Here is a 16,104-nt window from a genome sequence, read left to right on the forward strand (position 1 = left end):
GACTGACCCTGGATCAGTTATTGTGCTATTCACCGACAAAATATGCTGGTATGAAAATGAAAAAAGGCAAAAAACCCTCCAAAACAAAACCAAAACCTGGCTTTATTAGAAAGCATAAAAGTAACTTTCAAGTGAGTAAAATCATAGAATGGTTTGGGTTGGAAGGGACCTTCAAGATCATCAAGTTCCAACCTCTTTCCATGGGCAGGGACACCTTCCACTAGCCCAGGTTGCTCCAAGCCCTGTCCAGCCTGGCCTTGGGCACTTCCAGGGATCCAGAAGCCACAGCTTCTCTGGGCAACCTGTGCCAGGGCCTCCCCACCCTCCCAGGGAAGAATTTCTTCCCAATATCTGATCTAATTGTTCCCTCTGTCAGTTTGAAGCCATTCCCCCTTGTCCTGTTCCTCCATCCCTTGTCCCAAGTCCCTCTCCAGCTCTCCTGGAGCCCCTTTAGGCACTGGAAGGGGCTCCAAGGTCTTCCTGGAGCCTTTTCTTCTCCAGGTGAACACCCCCAGCTCTCTCAGTCTTTTCTCACAGGAGAGATGCCCCAGACCTCTCCTCTAATAATTTCTGTGTTCCCCCTCTGGACTCTCTCCACAGCTGGCATCCTGTGAACTCCAGAAACCAGAGCTCAGTATGGAATAGTTAAACACCACAGGTTTGGATATTGGGAAGGAATTCCTCACTTGTGAGGATGGAGAGGCCCTGGCACAGGTTACCCAGAGAAGCTGTGGCTGCCCCATCCCTGGCAGTGTCCAAGGCCAGGTTGCACAGGGCTTGGAGCAACCTGGGCTACTGGAAGGTGTCCCTGCCTGTGGCAGGGGGATGGAATTCCATGATATTGAAGGCCCTTTCCAGCCTAAATCAACCAGTGATTCCCCTGGTTTTAAGGTGATTTTGAAGGAGAAGCCAAGAAAGTTAAGAAGCAGCTCCTGTCTTGTCTCCCTTTCCTCCTCATCCCCTCTGGAGAGAAATAAAATTCCAACAGAAATGCCCACCCCAGCTGGACCTGGTTGTGGCTGCAGGTCTGGATTAAATCAGAAGGCACTTTATGTAAAATCCAATCTTGTCCAGCCTGGCTCAGCTCATGTAACATCGAGGGGATCCTGCTTTGCACATGGAATTTGTGGGAAAAAGGAACTCTGAAATCAATCAGTGGCCACGAGGCACAAACTCACCTGTTACCATCCAGAATATTATTTGGGGCTGAATCTTAAAATGAAAATCAAGTCTGGTTGTTGTTTTCTGAGGGTTATTCTGAATTTTATCCAATTTTCTGTGTATATTCTGTCTCACCTTCTCAGGAAAGTCATTCAGTGAGTGGAGTGAAAGGGCACTTAACCTGGAATCAAAATGTTTTGAAGGCAGTTGATACCCACTCTTATAAAATTCATTTTGAGTTTTGTAAATAGTAAAAAAAAAAAAAAAAGAATCTGCCTGAGGGTGAGATTTTTATTCAAGGAGAGAAAAGAGGGGGAATCTGGCCCTGGAGTTCTTCTCTGCATGTTTTTTTCTTGAGGGGGAAGGACAGTCAATGTGTAAATGCACTAATGAGATAAATAAGAACAGGAATTGTACAGGCTGTTCCAAGCTGGATAGAGACATTCTTGAGGGAAGGAAAATACATTTGTGTCTCAGTATCCAGCACACATTTCCAGTTGGCATCTTATATGGAGAGATAGGGAGTGTTTGTAAAGGAAAATTGGTAAAGCAAATTATTATTATTATTATTATTATTATTATTATTATTTTAAATTATTATCCTTGTTATCATTATTACCATAGTATTATTATTATTGTTATTGCTACTTAAATTTCTCATATCTCAGCATTAAAAATAATAAAACAATGTTACCTCTGTTTCCAACCTGAACTTGAGATTTTTCCTCCCTAAAAAATGGTTGGATTATTTTTCTCAGCCACTTGATGTTCCATCCTTTAATGCCTATTTAAACTAGTGAGCTTTCCACAAAAAAAAAACCCAACAAACATAAAATATAATATATAAAACATAAAATAAAAATATAAGCTTAATATAAAATATAAAATATAAAATACAAAATATAACATATAAAATATAACATATAACATATAAAACATAAAATAAAAATATAAAATAAATATAAAATATAGGATATAAAATATAAAATATAAAACTGGATTTGGGTTTACATGAGGTGATAATATGTCATTCTCACTAGATCTTCACATGATATTTTTTGCTTCAAAGTGAGGAATGAATATGAGCTCAGTTGGCACAAAAGAGTCCCTGAACTATGGTTTTCCTTGAAAATAATGTTCTGTGATGAGTCCAGGGAATAAATTCTTACCGCCCATAACCTTCTTGACTGGTAAATGCAAGAAAACACAGTGACTTCAGTATTTTAAATGGAATTTCAAAACTGAATCCACCGTTTTTCTCCACTGACTAGAACAAGATGTTTATGAAAATCTACAAGCAAAGCTCATCTGAGCTGTAAAATTCTATAAAGGGAAATTCATCCTCTTTAAAGCTGAATCAGACTGCTGATGGAACATAAAAAATCCCAAACAAACAAACAAAAATTACCCCAACCCCAAGATAAAACAGAAGGAAAGGTAGATTTGACTTTCATTTTAGGAACAAAGAGGTGGATTTGATTCATCTGCGCTAACAGAGGTCCTGCTTGAGTGCGGGGTCAGTTTGAAGTGGTTCCTTCAAAAGACCTTTATGGATTGTGGGCTTCATATCTGAACTGGTTTTATCCAGCCCCAGGAAAGTGCAAAGCTGTGAAAGACTTGCTGAGCTCAAAACAGCCTCTCCCAACTTCTGCCTGACCTACTTCATGGTGCAGGTGATTAAATTCTCCCAACAGTTCCTGTTTCTGGTGTTTCTGGGATAATTATCTTTGGAGTTACTCCAGGCCTTTTCAGAACAAGGTAGCTGATAGAAATGTGGATCAATTCCCATGGTTATTTATCCCAATAATCCATGTTTGTACCATTATTGGAAGTCTGTTTATATCTAAGCTTGGCTTCCAGGCCCTGGATTTGGATCCAACTTTTGCAACAAATGAAAAATCCCCCACCCCAGTGATCTGTTCCAGCTCCCTCTGCTCCTCATGGGATCTGTTTTGTTTAAGTCACAGAATCACAGAATCATTTGGGTTGGAAAAGCCCTCTGAGATCATCAAGTCCAACCATTAGCCCAGCACTGGCAAGGCCACCACTAAACCATGTCCCCAGATACCACATCTACATGGCTTTTAAATCCCTCCAGGGATGGGGACTCCACCACTGGGTAGCTGGGCCAGGGCTGGAAAAACCTTTTAGGAAAGAAATTTTTCCTAATATCTAACCTAAACCTTTCCTGGCATAACTTGAGGCCATCTCCTCTCATCAAGTTTTATCCTCTAATCCAGTTTTATTCTCTTATCCAGCATTAAATTGCAGACAATTTTCCCACCTGCCAGCACTGCCTAAGAGTGAAAAGTTAGTGGGAAAGCCTGCTGGTTACATGTAGGATTTAAATGTCATTGGAAGTATTTCGGAAGAGTTAGAGTGGCCTTCATAGAACCATGGAATCATGGAATGGTTTGGGTTGGAAGGGATCTTAAAGAATATGGAATTCAACCCCCCTGCCATGGGCAGGGACACCTTCCACTGGACCAGGTTGCTCCAAGCCCTGTCCAACCCGGCCTTGGACACTTCCAGGGATGGGGCAACCACAGCTTCTCTGGAAAACATGATCCACGGCCTCACCACCCTCCCAGGGAAGAATTCCTTCCCAATATCCCATCTAACCCTGCCCTCTGGCTTTGGGAAACCATTCCCCCTTGTCCTGTATCTCCTTGTAAGTAGTCCTTCTCCATCTTTCCTGTGGTTCCTTCAGGCCCTGGAAGGCCACAACCAGGTCACCGCGAAGCCTTCTCTTCTCCAGGCTGAACAATCCCAATTTTCCAGCCTTTCCTCCCCCATCCCTCTGACCAGGTTGGTGGCAGTTCGTGCATCCTGTTTGTGGTGAGGTAATGCAGGTGAGTCAAACAGGATGTCAGTCCCAAGCTGGATCATTCCCATGATAAATGGGATGTGAAGGAGGCTCTCCTGGATGGTCCACACCCCAAGCACTGACACTTCCCAAACTTGGCTTTTTCTTTGGATTATGTGCTCACTGCCAGCTCTGGGCATCCCAGGTGTGCTCAGCTGGAATGTGGCTGTTCCCCAGAGCTGTTCTGCTCTGTAATAGTCCTGCCACCCCTCATTAGCACCTTCCCAAAGGTAATCCAAGCAGACACAGCCATCCCAACACGGGTCATTTCCACGAAACAGCAGGATTCATTAGGAATGAGCACTGGAGAAACCCACAGCAGGCAGAAGATAGAGAAGTAAATGGGGAGAGACTTCAGAGCACACCTCGTGCATCTGTAATAGGATTTCCTACCAAAGGGAATGACAGCTTTGATGGGATTGTGGTTTTTTTTTCCCTGCTGGAACAGTAAGTTCCAGACCCTGAGCAAAGCAAAGCACCTTCCACAGGCTCTGACAGGAAGATGAAAGCCATTGTTAATCAATTGTGGGTTAGCAAAGAGGTTCTGCTGAGAGGCAGATGAGAAGACCCCACACTCTGACTTTCCTCTGGACTTTCCAGACTGAAAATATAGTTTTTAAAAGGGCAAAAAGGAGCAGGAGTTGATTCTTTCCCTACATTCTGGTCTCGTGAGACCCCACAGGGAGCACTGGCTCCAGCTCTGGAGTCACCAGCATGACAAGGGTATGGACCTGTTGGAGCAAATCCAGATCAGGACATGTGTCCAGTTCTGGGCCCCTCAGTTCAGGAGGGATATTGAGGTCCTGGAGCAGGTCCAGAGAAGAGCAATGAGGCTGGGGAAGGGACTCAAGCACAAGTCCTATGAGGAGAGGCTGAGGGAGCTGGGGCTGTTCAGCCTGGAGAAGAGGAGGCTCAGGGGAGACCTCCTCACTCTCTACAACTCCCTGAAAGGAGGGTGTAGCCAGGTGGGGGTTGGGCTCTTTTCCCAGGCAACTCTCAGCAAGACAAGAGGGCTCAGTCTCAAGTTGTACCAGGGGAGGTTTAGGTTACATATTAGAAAGAATTTCTTTCCAGAGAGGGTAATCAGCCATTGGAATGGGCTGCCCAGGGAAGTGGTGGATTCTCCATCCCTGGAGGTTTTTAAGATGGGACTGGATGTGGCATCAGTGCCATGGGCTGGGAACCACAGCATTAGTGGATCAAGGGCTGGACTTGATGACCTCAGAGGTCCCTTCCAACCCAGCTGATTCTATGATTCTATGAAGATGCTCCAAGGGCTGGAGCTTCTCTGTCCTGGAGATATGCTGGGATAGCTGGGGATGTTCAGCCTGGAGAAGAGAAGGCTCCAGGGAGACCTTAGAGCCCCTTCCAGCATCTAAAGGGGCTCCAAGAGAGCTGGAGAGGGACTTTGGAGAAGGAGTGATAGGACAAAGGTTCCTTGAGCTGAAGGAGGGTGGATTTAGATGAGATATTAGGAAGAAATTCTTCCCTGTGAGGGTGGGGAGGCCCTGGCACAGATTGCCCAGAGAAGCTGTGGCTACCCCATCCCTGGAAGTGTCAAGGTCAGGTTGGATGGGGCTTGGAGCAACCTGGGATAGTGGGAGGCATCCCTGCCCATGGCAGGGGGGTGGAATTAGGTAATCTTTAAGCTCCCTTCCAACCCAAACCTTTCCATGATTCTATGACAGTGAGTCCAAAGCTTTTCGTGGAGGAGGTTCTTCTCTTTCCAGTCCTAGTGCAAATTGCCTCTAATTCTATTAAGAAGTGATAAAGAGGAAATTCTATATGTATATAATTAGAGATCCTTTGGATAATTCTGTATTCTTTAAATTTACACACTGAAAAGTTTCAAGGAAACCTCTGGACAGACAAGGATCCAAAAGTGACCAGGCTAATGAGGCCAATAAAGACATGCAACCCAATAAAGACCAAATGCACAATTTGGAAGCTCTTCATCTATAATTCAGTGGGGTCACATCATCCCACTGGATTCTTGGACAAAGACTTGTCCCCAGGCGAGATTTCCTGGCACCACTTCAGACACTTTGGTGTGTAACTGGGCTCTGGGTTGCAGTGATGTTGGACCTGGTGGGTTTGGAGCCTTTCTTTAGGATGAGGTTGGGGCTGTGGGTTTGTTCTGAGTGCCTGGGGAGATGGTGAAGTGTCTGTGTGTTAGGTTTCTCCTTCTCATTAAAACGAGCCACTTGAATGCAAGAAAAGGGCCTCTCAACCCTCCCAGCAAGGCAAGGGGACTTTCCAGGTGTTAACAGCACTTACTGCCCACACCAAACTCTTGCTTAAAGCTCCAGCAGGTATTTTGCAACTCTCTGTCCCACCCATCCTGCCAAAGTCCAGGATTTTGCCTGATACTCCTGATTTTCCCATAGGGAAGCCAGAACTGTTTCTCTGCTTTTGCTTTCAAGGACACTGTACCTGAATTCCTGATCTCACAGGCATTATCCTGCCTCCAACTGCATTGTTTGACCCACCACCACATCAGGATATTGCAGATTTTAGATATCTGAGGATTTGGGACACCCACCCTTGCATTGTCTGCTTTTTTTAATGATAGATGGACTCCAGAAAATGATAATTTCTTTCTTCAGGGGTGGACAAACCTAAAATCTCCTTGTGGGTCTGCACCAAGAGGAACGGGGCATCATTTTTTCATGTCTGCAAATTGCTTTGAGTTGTCTGAATGTAAAATATCTCTTGGGAAGAGGAAAGGCAGCCTTGTTTAACTACTTGGAAAGAGGGAGAAAACCAGTCATCTGTCACTTATTCACTGTGTGGTCCAACAAATGCTGCCACCCCAAAGTTCAGCACCTGTGAAAGGAGAAGAATATGTGATTCAGCCCTAATACATGTAAAGCAGTGTATTGTAGGACTCTATTCCCCTTAATGGGGGGAAAACAGGCATTTTAAAAACATGATTCATCTCTGTTTAGCTGGTTACTTGAGGATGAGAGGAATTACCCTCTGGAAGTGCCTGTTGATTGCAGAGGGAGTTGGCGGTGGCTGTCACAGATGGCTCCATTTGTCTGAGGAATGTCTCCCAAAGTGCCTCATTCCGTGTGTGTGCAGAGCTCAGCACTCGGAGCTAAATGTCCCTGGAATATCTGCAATAACAAAGAGCTGGGTGTTAAATTGTGTGTTTGGCTTCTCTGGTTGGTGAGCTGATCATCTCAGTCCTGTGGCTGCTCCAGTTGGCATTCCCATCGTTTGTCACCGAAGCAGAAAACCCATGAGAACACCCAAAGTGACCTGCACAAATAATCATAGAATATCCTGAGCTGAAGGGAAGCACAAGGACCATCCAGTCCAACTCCTGGCCCCGCACAGGACAACTCCAAGAATCCCACCCTGTCCCTGAGAGTGTTTTCCAAATGCTCCCTGAGCTCTGGCAGCCTTGGGGCTGTGCCCACCGCCCTGGGGAGCCTGGTCAGCGCCCAACCACCCTCTGGGGGAAGAACCTCCTCCTAATATCCAACCCAAACCTCCCCTGGCACAGTTTCATGTCATTCCCTCTTCTTCAGAGAGAAGGGATCAGTGCCTGCCCTTCTTTTTCCCCTCCTGAGGAAGCTGGAGCCCTGGGGAGATCTTCCCTCACTCTCCTCTTCCTCAACTAAGCAAATCAAGTGACCTCAACAACTCCTCCTGTGCCTTCCCCTCTAAACCCTTCTCCACCTCCATGGTCCTCCTTTGGACACTCCCTAATACCTTTATATTCCTTAAATTTATGTGTGGACATGGTTTAGAGCCATCACTGAGCGAGTTCATGAGGGCTTTGCAAGACTTCTCCAGGGCATGGGGGCACCATCAAACTCTCTCTTCAGAGGTTTTAGCCCACAGCAGGTGTCAGCAGGCACCACATTTCTGGATATAAGGATCTTACTGATGGACAACAAATAGGACTCACTACTCACTGCTGCCAAGGAGCTGAGTTCATTAGAAGAGGGTGGCTTCTTTTTCCCTTGATTTTCATGACTAAAGAACTTTTTGATGGCTATACCTTAGGTCTTTGACTGACTATACCTTAAGACTCCGTGGGGTGGATCTGTCTGTGGGGTCTCCTCTGCAGGACACCAGTGTGAAAAGCAGCCCTGGGCAAGCACTTGTGCCTTGGATGTACCAAAACCAGGCATTGCCAGGTCCCACCATGTGAGCACAACTATTCCTTCACAGGAGGTGAAGACATGGACATTTCTTGTTGGCTTGAATTGTAGAATCATAGAATGTTTTGGGTTGGAAGGGACTGTCAAGATCATCTTGTTCCAGTTCACACCTTCCACTATCCCAGGTTGCTCCAAGCCCCATCCAACCTGGCCTGGAGCAATTCCAGGGATGGGGCAGCCACAGCTTCTCTGGGCAACCTGTACCAGGGCCTCCCCAGCCTCACAAGGAGGAATTTTTCCCTGATATCTGCTCTAAACCTGCCTTCCTTCAGCTTAAATCCACTACTCATTCCTTCCCATGTGGGATTGCTCTTGGAGCAACCTGGGTGTCCCTGCCCATGGCAGGGGAATTGGAACTGGATGGTCCTGAAGATCCCCTCCAACCCAAACCATCCTGAGATTCTCTGAGCAATGGGTGTCTTGCAGGGCTGTCAGGTCATGACTTTTCCCACCCCACGTCTGCCCTTGTTGCATCTTCCTTTGCCCTCCCAGCTCTTCCCTCCTTTGCCTGGGATTGCACTCACTCTTTCTCTGCTCCTCCTGGTGGCACTGATGAAAAGCAGGATTGAACTGTGTGTTTTGCCCTCAACTTTTCCTGTTAACAACACAAAACCACCGAGTTTCAGTTCAGCCCTGAAGTCCAGACTTGTCTTTCTTTTCTGGTTCAAGTCTCCAGCTTTAAGCTGATGCAGGGTTGAAGCCTCTTGGCTGTGCTTGACAGCAGGAGGTTTATTCTCTGTAGTTTAAAAATCACATAGAACAAAAACTTGAGCTTGGGACAAGCTTTCCTGAGCAGGAACTGAGCCCAAACCCCTCTCTTTTGCTTTGAAAGCCCTCCTTGAACAAGAGTTTATTTACAAGCCACTGTGCTGTTTAACTAACTCTGCCAGTTCCTCTCTGCTGTGCTCTGGGATTCACTTCGTGACATGGAGCAAACCATTCCTTTCCTCCATTATTGCCTAAGTTATTTCTCTTTAGCTCTCCCTCTTCTCTCACTGGAGATCAGCCCCAGGCACTGGGGCTGGAGGATGTGTGGTCTAGATTTAGGGAATGAGTCTCTCTGAGGTTCTTTATATCTGCTCCCAACACTCTGCTCCTGAATCTCCATTTGCTCAGTGACTGCTCAGGAACTGTAAAGAAACACGGCAGTGCCAGTTCAGCAGCTGCTGCCAAGACATTCCAGCCTTCATTTATAATTACACCCAGAGATGGGTTGTGAAAGAACCACCTTCACTCTTGTTACCACTTTTCTGATTTTTCGGGCATAAAGAGGGAATTTGCTTATCACCAGCAATGGTATTTCAGGCTTTATATTGCTCCCCTTTCAAAATCAATGTTTGTTGTTGTATCCTAAACGTCACAGCAATAATATCCAAAAATATAAAGAGAACCTGCAGTGAAATGGAGTGCTAAGATTTGACTGGGCTCAGTCAGTCGTCAATAAGTCTGTTATCTCCCTACACCCACAAATGATAAGATCTGAAAACATATGGAAGCAGTATTGACTCTATCTTTGAGTTGTTAAGGCTGGAGTTACAGACAGCGGTAAAAAAAACAGAACACTATTAAAACTATGACAGGACTTAAAAAAAACCAAACAAAAAACAAACCAAACCCCAAAATACGTCCATTAACATTAAACCATTAATTCGTAGAATCATAGAATCAGCCAGGTCAGAAAAGACCTCTGAGATCATCCAGTCCAACCCTTGATCCAACCCCACCGTGGTTCCCAGCTCATGGCACTGATGCCACATCCAGTCTCACCTGAAACACCTCCGGGGACGGAGAATCCACCACTTCCCTGGGCAACCCATTCTAATTGCTGATTGCCATCTCTGGAAAGAATTTCTTCCCAATGTTCAACCTAAACCTCCCCTGGCACAGCTTGAGACCGAGCCCTCTTGTCCTACTGCTGGTTCCTGGGAGCAGAGCACAACCCCCCCTGGCTTTCCCCTTCTGTCAGGGAGTTGCAGAGAGTGAGGAGGTCTCCCCTGAGCCTCCTCCTCTCCAGGTTGAGCCCCCCCCCAGCTCCCTCAGCCTCTCCTCACAGCAATTGTGCTCCAGACCCTTCCCCAGCCTCGTTGCTCTTCCCTGCACCTGCTCCAGCCCCTCCATGTCCTTCAGGAGCTGAGGGCTCAGAACTGGACACAATACTCGAGGTGAGGCCTCACCAGCACTGAATCCAGGGGAGAATCCCTTCCCTGCTCCTGTTGGCCACACTGTTCCTGATCCAGGCCAGGATCCATTGGCCTTCTTGCCCACCTGGGCACACTCTGGCTCCTGTTCTGCTTCCTGTCCATCCAAACTCCCAGCTCCCTTCCTGCCTGGCTGCTCTCCAGCCACTCTGTCCCAGCCCGTGGAGCTGCAGGGCGTTGTTGTGGCCAAAGTGCAGGACCTGGCACTTGGCCTTGTGGAACCTCATCCCTTTGGAATCAGCCCATGGATCCAGCCTGTCCAGGTCCCTCTGCAGAGCCCTCCTGCCTTCCAGCAGATCAACAAAGCAAGACCTATTAAAATGTTATCCATCAAATTGTTCTCCATCTCTCACTGTGGAAGATAACAGGCTAAGGAAGGACATGGATGGTGCCACAGCAGCTGCCTTGGGTGTCACAGTGTTGCAGTTATCTGAAGATTTATCCAGCTGGGAATTAGCTTTGGATCCAAGGGCGGGATGGTAGACCTTGCCTTTCAAAACTAAGATTTGAAGAGTTTCACCTCTACTCTGTCATTTTTTCCTCAGTCAAATCACTTGTACTCCATTTTGTTTTGTTCATTTGTTTTCTATGAGAAAAGGATCATAAACTTCCCCCTCTTTCTTAAGATCAAGGGCTTGGAGTAATCTGGTCTATGGAAGATGTCCCTTCCCATGGCAGGGAGGTTGGAATGCTGGAATGAGAGGATCCTGAAGGTCCCTTCCAACCCAAACCATTTTATGTTGTCATGATTAAATAAAAAGCCAGCAAGACCAAGCTTATGGTTGTTTTTGGCATGTCCTATCAGCTCTCCCCTGCTCTCCTGCTCAGATGATCGGTTATTGCCTCTGGAATCAGAACCAGGAGAATTTTGGACCCCCCAAAAACCTCCTCTGTTTTCTGAAACTGGAATGATGAAGAGCTGACTTTCGATTCAGATAAAAAAGAACATGTGAGAAGCATTTTGGCTTCAATAAACCAATGTCTTCCAGTGAAGCACAGGTTTAAAAGCTGGAAAAGCTGATCAGGAAAGCACTGGCAAACTGGAAATTCTCATTAAGAAAAGGGTGAGAACTGGACTCAAATGGTTTTCTCTGAGGTTTCTGCCTGTGCTGACTGTAGGGATCCCACAGTAAGTGGTCTGAGTATGGCCTTAAATATAAATTGCGTTGAATTCCGGCAGACACCATGAGATCAGCATATGTGGGCAGTAAAGCTGTGTGTCCAGGAGCAGAATTCCCAGCATGGGTTGAAGAGCCAAGGTCAGACCCATTCTGGCTGCGCTGCTTTAGCTCAGTTTCCATTTCAGGTTTGATTATGGACACTGGTGTGATACCACTCCTTTATGAGCGATTTACACCTCTCTGACCGAATCAAAGCTTGGTAACAGGGAAAAACTGGGAATGACTCACCATAACAAGTGGATTACTGAGGTAATTTCATGCCTGGTTTAACTGCAGGCCATGAGTTGCCTCATGGCTATGCTTTGCCACATAACAGCCCAAATCTGACTGTTCTCTGAGTCAGATCCGGGTCTGTAGTAAAATAAAACAGCTTAAACCATGTGCAAGGTGTTCCAGGGAGGTGAACCACAGGAAACCAGCTGTGCCAGCCCAGCTGGCATCTGGAAATTCAGCAATGCTTTGGATGACACAGCCCTACTACGGATTTGAATGACTGACAGGCAAAGGGTACCCTGTATTATTCCAGAGCACTTCTCAGAATTCCAGAATCCCAGAATCAACCGGGTTGGAAAAGACCCCTGAGATCATCGAGTCCAACCTGTGACCCAACCCCACCTTGGAACCCAGACCACAGCACCGAGTGCCACATCCAGGCTCTGCTGAAACACCCCCAGGGACAGGGACTCCAACCCCTCCCTGGGCAGTCCATTCCAAGGTCTGATCACTCTCTCTGGAATTTCTTCCCAATGTCCAACCTAAACCTCCCCTGGCACATCTCAGGGCTGTGCCCTCTTGTCCTACTGCTGGTTCCTGGGAGTAGATCCCGACCCCCCCGGCTCTCCCCTCCTGTCAGGGAGTTGCAGAGAGTGAGGAGGTCTCCCCTGAGCCTCCTCTTCTCCAGATTGAGCCCCCTCAGCTCCCTCAGCCTCTCCTCATGGGAATTGTGCTCCAATCCCTTCCCCAGCCTCGTTGCTCTTTTCTGGACACGCTCCAGCCCCTCCATGTCCTTCCGGAGCTGAGGGACCCAGAACTGGACACAGCACTCGAGGTGAGGCCTCACCAGTGCCCAGTGCAGGGGCAGAATTCCTGCCCTGCTCCTGCTACCACACTCTTCCTGATCCAGATCAGGATCCACTGGCTTTTTTTGGCCACCTGGGCACCCCTGGTCTTGTGTCCAGCTGCTGTCCATCCACACCCCAAGGTCCCTCTCTCTCCAGCCACTCTGTCCCAGTCCGTGGAGCTGCCGGGGGTTGTTGTGATCAAAGTGCAGGACCCGGCACTCGGCCTTGTTGAACCTCATCCCGTTGGAATCAGCCCATGGATCTGGTTTGTCCAAGTCCCTCTGCAGAGCCCTCCTGCCTTCCAGCTGATCAACACTCCCCCCCAGCTTGGTGTCATCTGCAAATTTGCTAATCGTACACTTGATCCCCTCATCCAGATCATCAATAAAGACATTAAACAGGACTGGGCCCAGCACTGATCCCTGGGGACACCACTGGTGACTAGATTCCAACTGGATGCAGCACTGTTCCCCACCACTCTCTGGGCCTGGCTATCAGCCAGTTCTTAACCCAGCACAGAGTGCCCCTGGGGATCCTTTTTCACTGAATTTCACCTTTGAGGATGCATTTCAGGTATCATCATGTCAGCCTGGCCCAGAACGATTTAATTTTGCCTTTCCTAGTAAACGAGCAAGGCTTTCACACGACTCTCTCTGCCATCGCTTTGGTGTCTCACCACCACCCCTGATATCCTTTTGCTTCTAAAGATCTGACCTATATTCCAGTTAATGTTTCACAGGTATTTACCCAGTTTCATGCTGCCCACCATCAAATGGAAGTGTCCTTGGTCCAACCAAGCCCTCCAGCTTTGCCTCACTGTGTGTGGCGGAGCAGTTGAGAGAATGTTCTTGGCCACAAGTAGGACATGGACAAATAGCAAGAAGACAAGAGGAAATGGCCTCAAACTGCACCAGTGGAGGTTCAGGTTGGACATCAGCAGGAATTTATTCATGGAAAGTGTTGTCAAGCATTGGAATGGGCTGCCCAAGGGAAGTGGTGGAGTGTCCATCCCTGAAGGCATTTGAGAAAAGACTGGACAGGTCAGAAATGCAACCGGGAACTCAGGACAAGGAGAAATGACTTTAAGCTGAAGGAAGGTAGATTTAAATTGGATATTGGGAAGAAATTCTCCCTTGTGAGGGTGGTGAGGCCCTGGTAGAGGTTGCCCGGAGAAGCTGTGGCTGCCCCTGGATCCCTGGAAGTGTCCAAGGCCAGGTTGGATGGGACCTGGAGCAACCTGGGCTAGTGGAAGGTGTCCCTGCCCATGGAAGGGAATGAGATGGTCTTCAAGGTCCTTTCCAACCCAAACCATTCCATGATTTTCTGAGCAATGGGTGTCTTACAGGGTTGTCAGGTCATGACTTTTCCCACCCCACGTCTGCCCTTGTTGCATCTTCCTTTGCCCTCCCAGCTCTTCCCTCCTTTGCCTGGGATTGCACTCACTCTTTCTCTGCTCCTCCTGGTGGCACTGATGAAAAGCAGGATTGAACTGTGTGTTTTGCCCTCAACTTTTCCTGTTAACAGCAAAAACTACTGAGTTTCAGTTCAGCCCTGAAGTCCAGACTTGCCTTTCTTTTCTGGTTCAAATCTGCAGCTTCAACCTGATGTAGAGTTGAAGATTTACAGCAGGAGGTTCTTTTTTTGTGGCTGAAATGTCACATAGAACAAAGACCTGAGCTTGGAACGAACTTTCTTGAGCATGAAAACTCTTGGAGAATGGATGAAATGATAATTTCCCTCTCTGTGGACTTCCAAGCATTTTGGGAAGGTCGAAGTATCCTTTTCCCTCCTTCCTCCTTTGAAGTGATAACCTTACTTATCCTCATGTAACTTGAGGGGAAATTGAGGCACCGATTCATTAAAAAAACAAGATAAAATCATATATTTATAGAAAGAACCAAGTAGGCAGAATTTTGACATTTATATGCAAGAACCCTTTTTTAAAAAGGCTTGTTTGACTTGTCTGTGAGCTTGAAATGTCTTGGTCCTCACACTCTGGTGTCTACAGCTCATTATTCACCTAATCCTGAGCTAATGAGAAGTGAAAGCACCAACCACAGTAGATGAGACCCAGATGAAATGGTCTTGCCTTGCCAGTAAATTTGAGCTTCATGAGGCATTTGAGCTTCCAAGGGATGGCACAGAGGAACAGCTGTGACTGCACAGTCAGCTCTCATGTGACCAGCTCATAAAAGACCGAAAAGACCTTTGTTGTCACACATATTGAACTTTCTGGTGGGGAAAAAAAAAAAAAAAGCTCATTTCTAGAGCAAGGGAGTTCAAAACAACAAACTTTAGTCTCAAACTGGAATTTTTTTTTTATTTATCTTGGTTGCAAGAGACAAAATTCAAAGAAAATGTCACTTGTGAGTGAAAGGAAAAAGAAAAGGTTGCTTTTTTCTCATGTGGCATTAAAATATCATAACCTAACTCAGTTTAATACACACAGCAACCAAAATATCTCTATTAAATGACTAATGAAATGATTAATTAAAAAGGGGGGTTTCACACAAGCTGGAGACAGGAGGTCACCTGTCTGGGGACAGATAATCCCAGTGTCCTGATGCCAAGCAAGAAATCCTGGGAGAGGTGTCTGCCTCACTGCCCTGGGGTTTGTTGGAGTGTCTGACCCACACCAGTCTATTGGCAGTTCTTTCCTTTCCTTTTTCCATGTATTTTCATGGCCACTGCATTGTCACCTCCATGGAGAAGAGGATGGTGCATGGATGATCATTAACTGCAGGGTTTAATTGCTGTGCTGGAAAGCAGGAGCCAGGAGGGCTCGGGAGGTGGATCATAAACCAAATGTGAGTGGTGAACGTGGGACCGAGGGTTTCAGGGGAGACGAAAAGGTCAGTCCATGTCCTGAGATCCTCAAAAACCCTCCTGAGAAGCTCAACATTGCTCAGCAATATTTGCAAACCAGATGCCAACTGGATCCTGGGAAGAAGCACAACCAACAGGTTGAGGGAGGTGATTCTGCCCCTCTACTCTGCTCTCATGAGAACCCACCTGGAGAAATGTCCAGCTCAGGGGTCCTCAACACAGGATAGCTGTGGAGGTGTTGGAAGAAGTCCAGAGGAGGCCATGGGGATGCTCCAAGGGCTGGAGCCCCTCTGCTCTGGAGCCAGGCTGGGAGAGCTGGGAGTGTTCACCTGGAGGAGAAAAGGCTCCAGGGAGACCTTGGAGCCCCTTCCAGAGCCTAAAGGGGCTCCAGGAGAGCTGGAGAGGGACTTGGGACAAGGGATGGAGGGGCAGGACAAGGGGGAATGGCTTCAAACTTGCACAGGGCAGGGTTAGATGAAATATTCAGAAGAAATTCTATCCTATAAGAATGGTGAAGCCCTGGCACAGGTTACCCAGAGGGGTTGGGGACTCCCCATCCCTGGAAGTGTTCAAGGTCAGGCTGGATGGGGCTGTGAGCAACCTGGGATACTGGAAGGTGTCCCTGCCCATGGCAAG

This window comes from Chiroxiphia lanceolata, chromosome 1 (genome assembly GCF_009829145.1).
Source record: "Chiroxiphia lanceolata isolate bChiLan1 chromosome 1, bChiLan1.pri, whole genome shotgun sequence".
NCBI classification, from domain to species: Eukaryota; Metazoa; Chordata; class Aves; order Passeriformes; family Pipridae; genus Chiroxiphia; species Chiroxiphia lanceolata.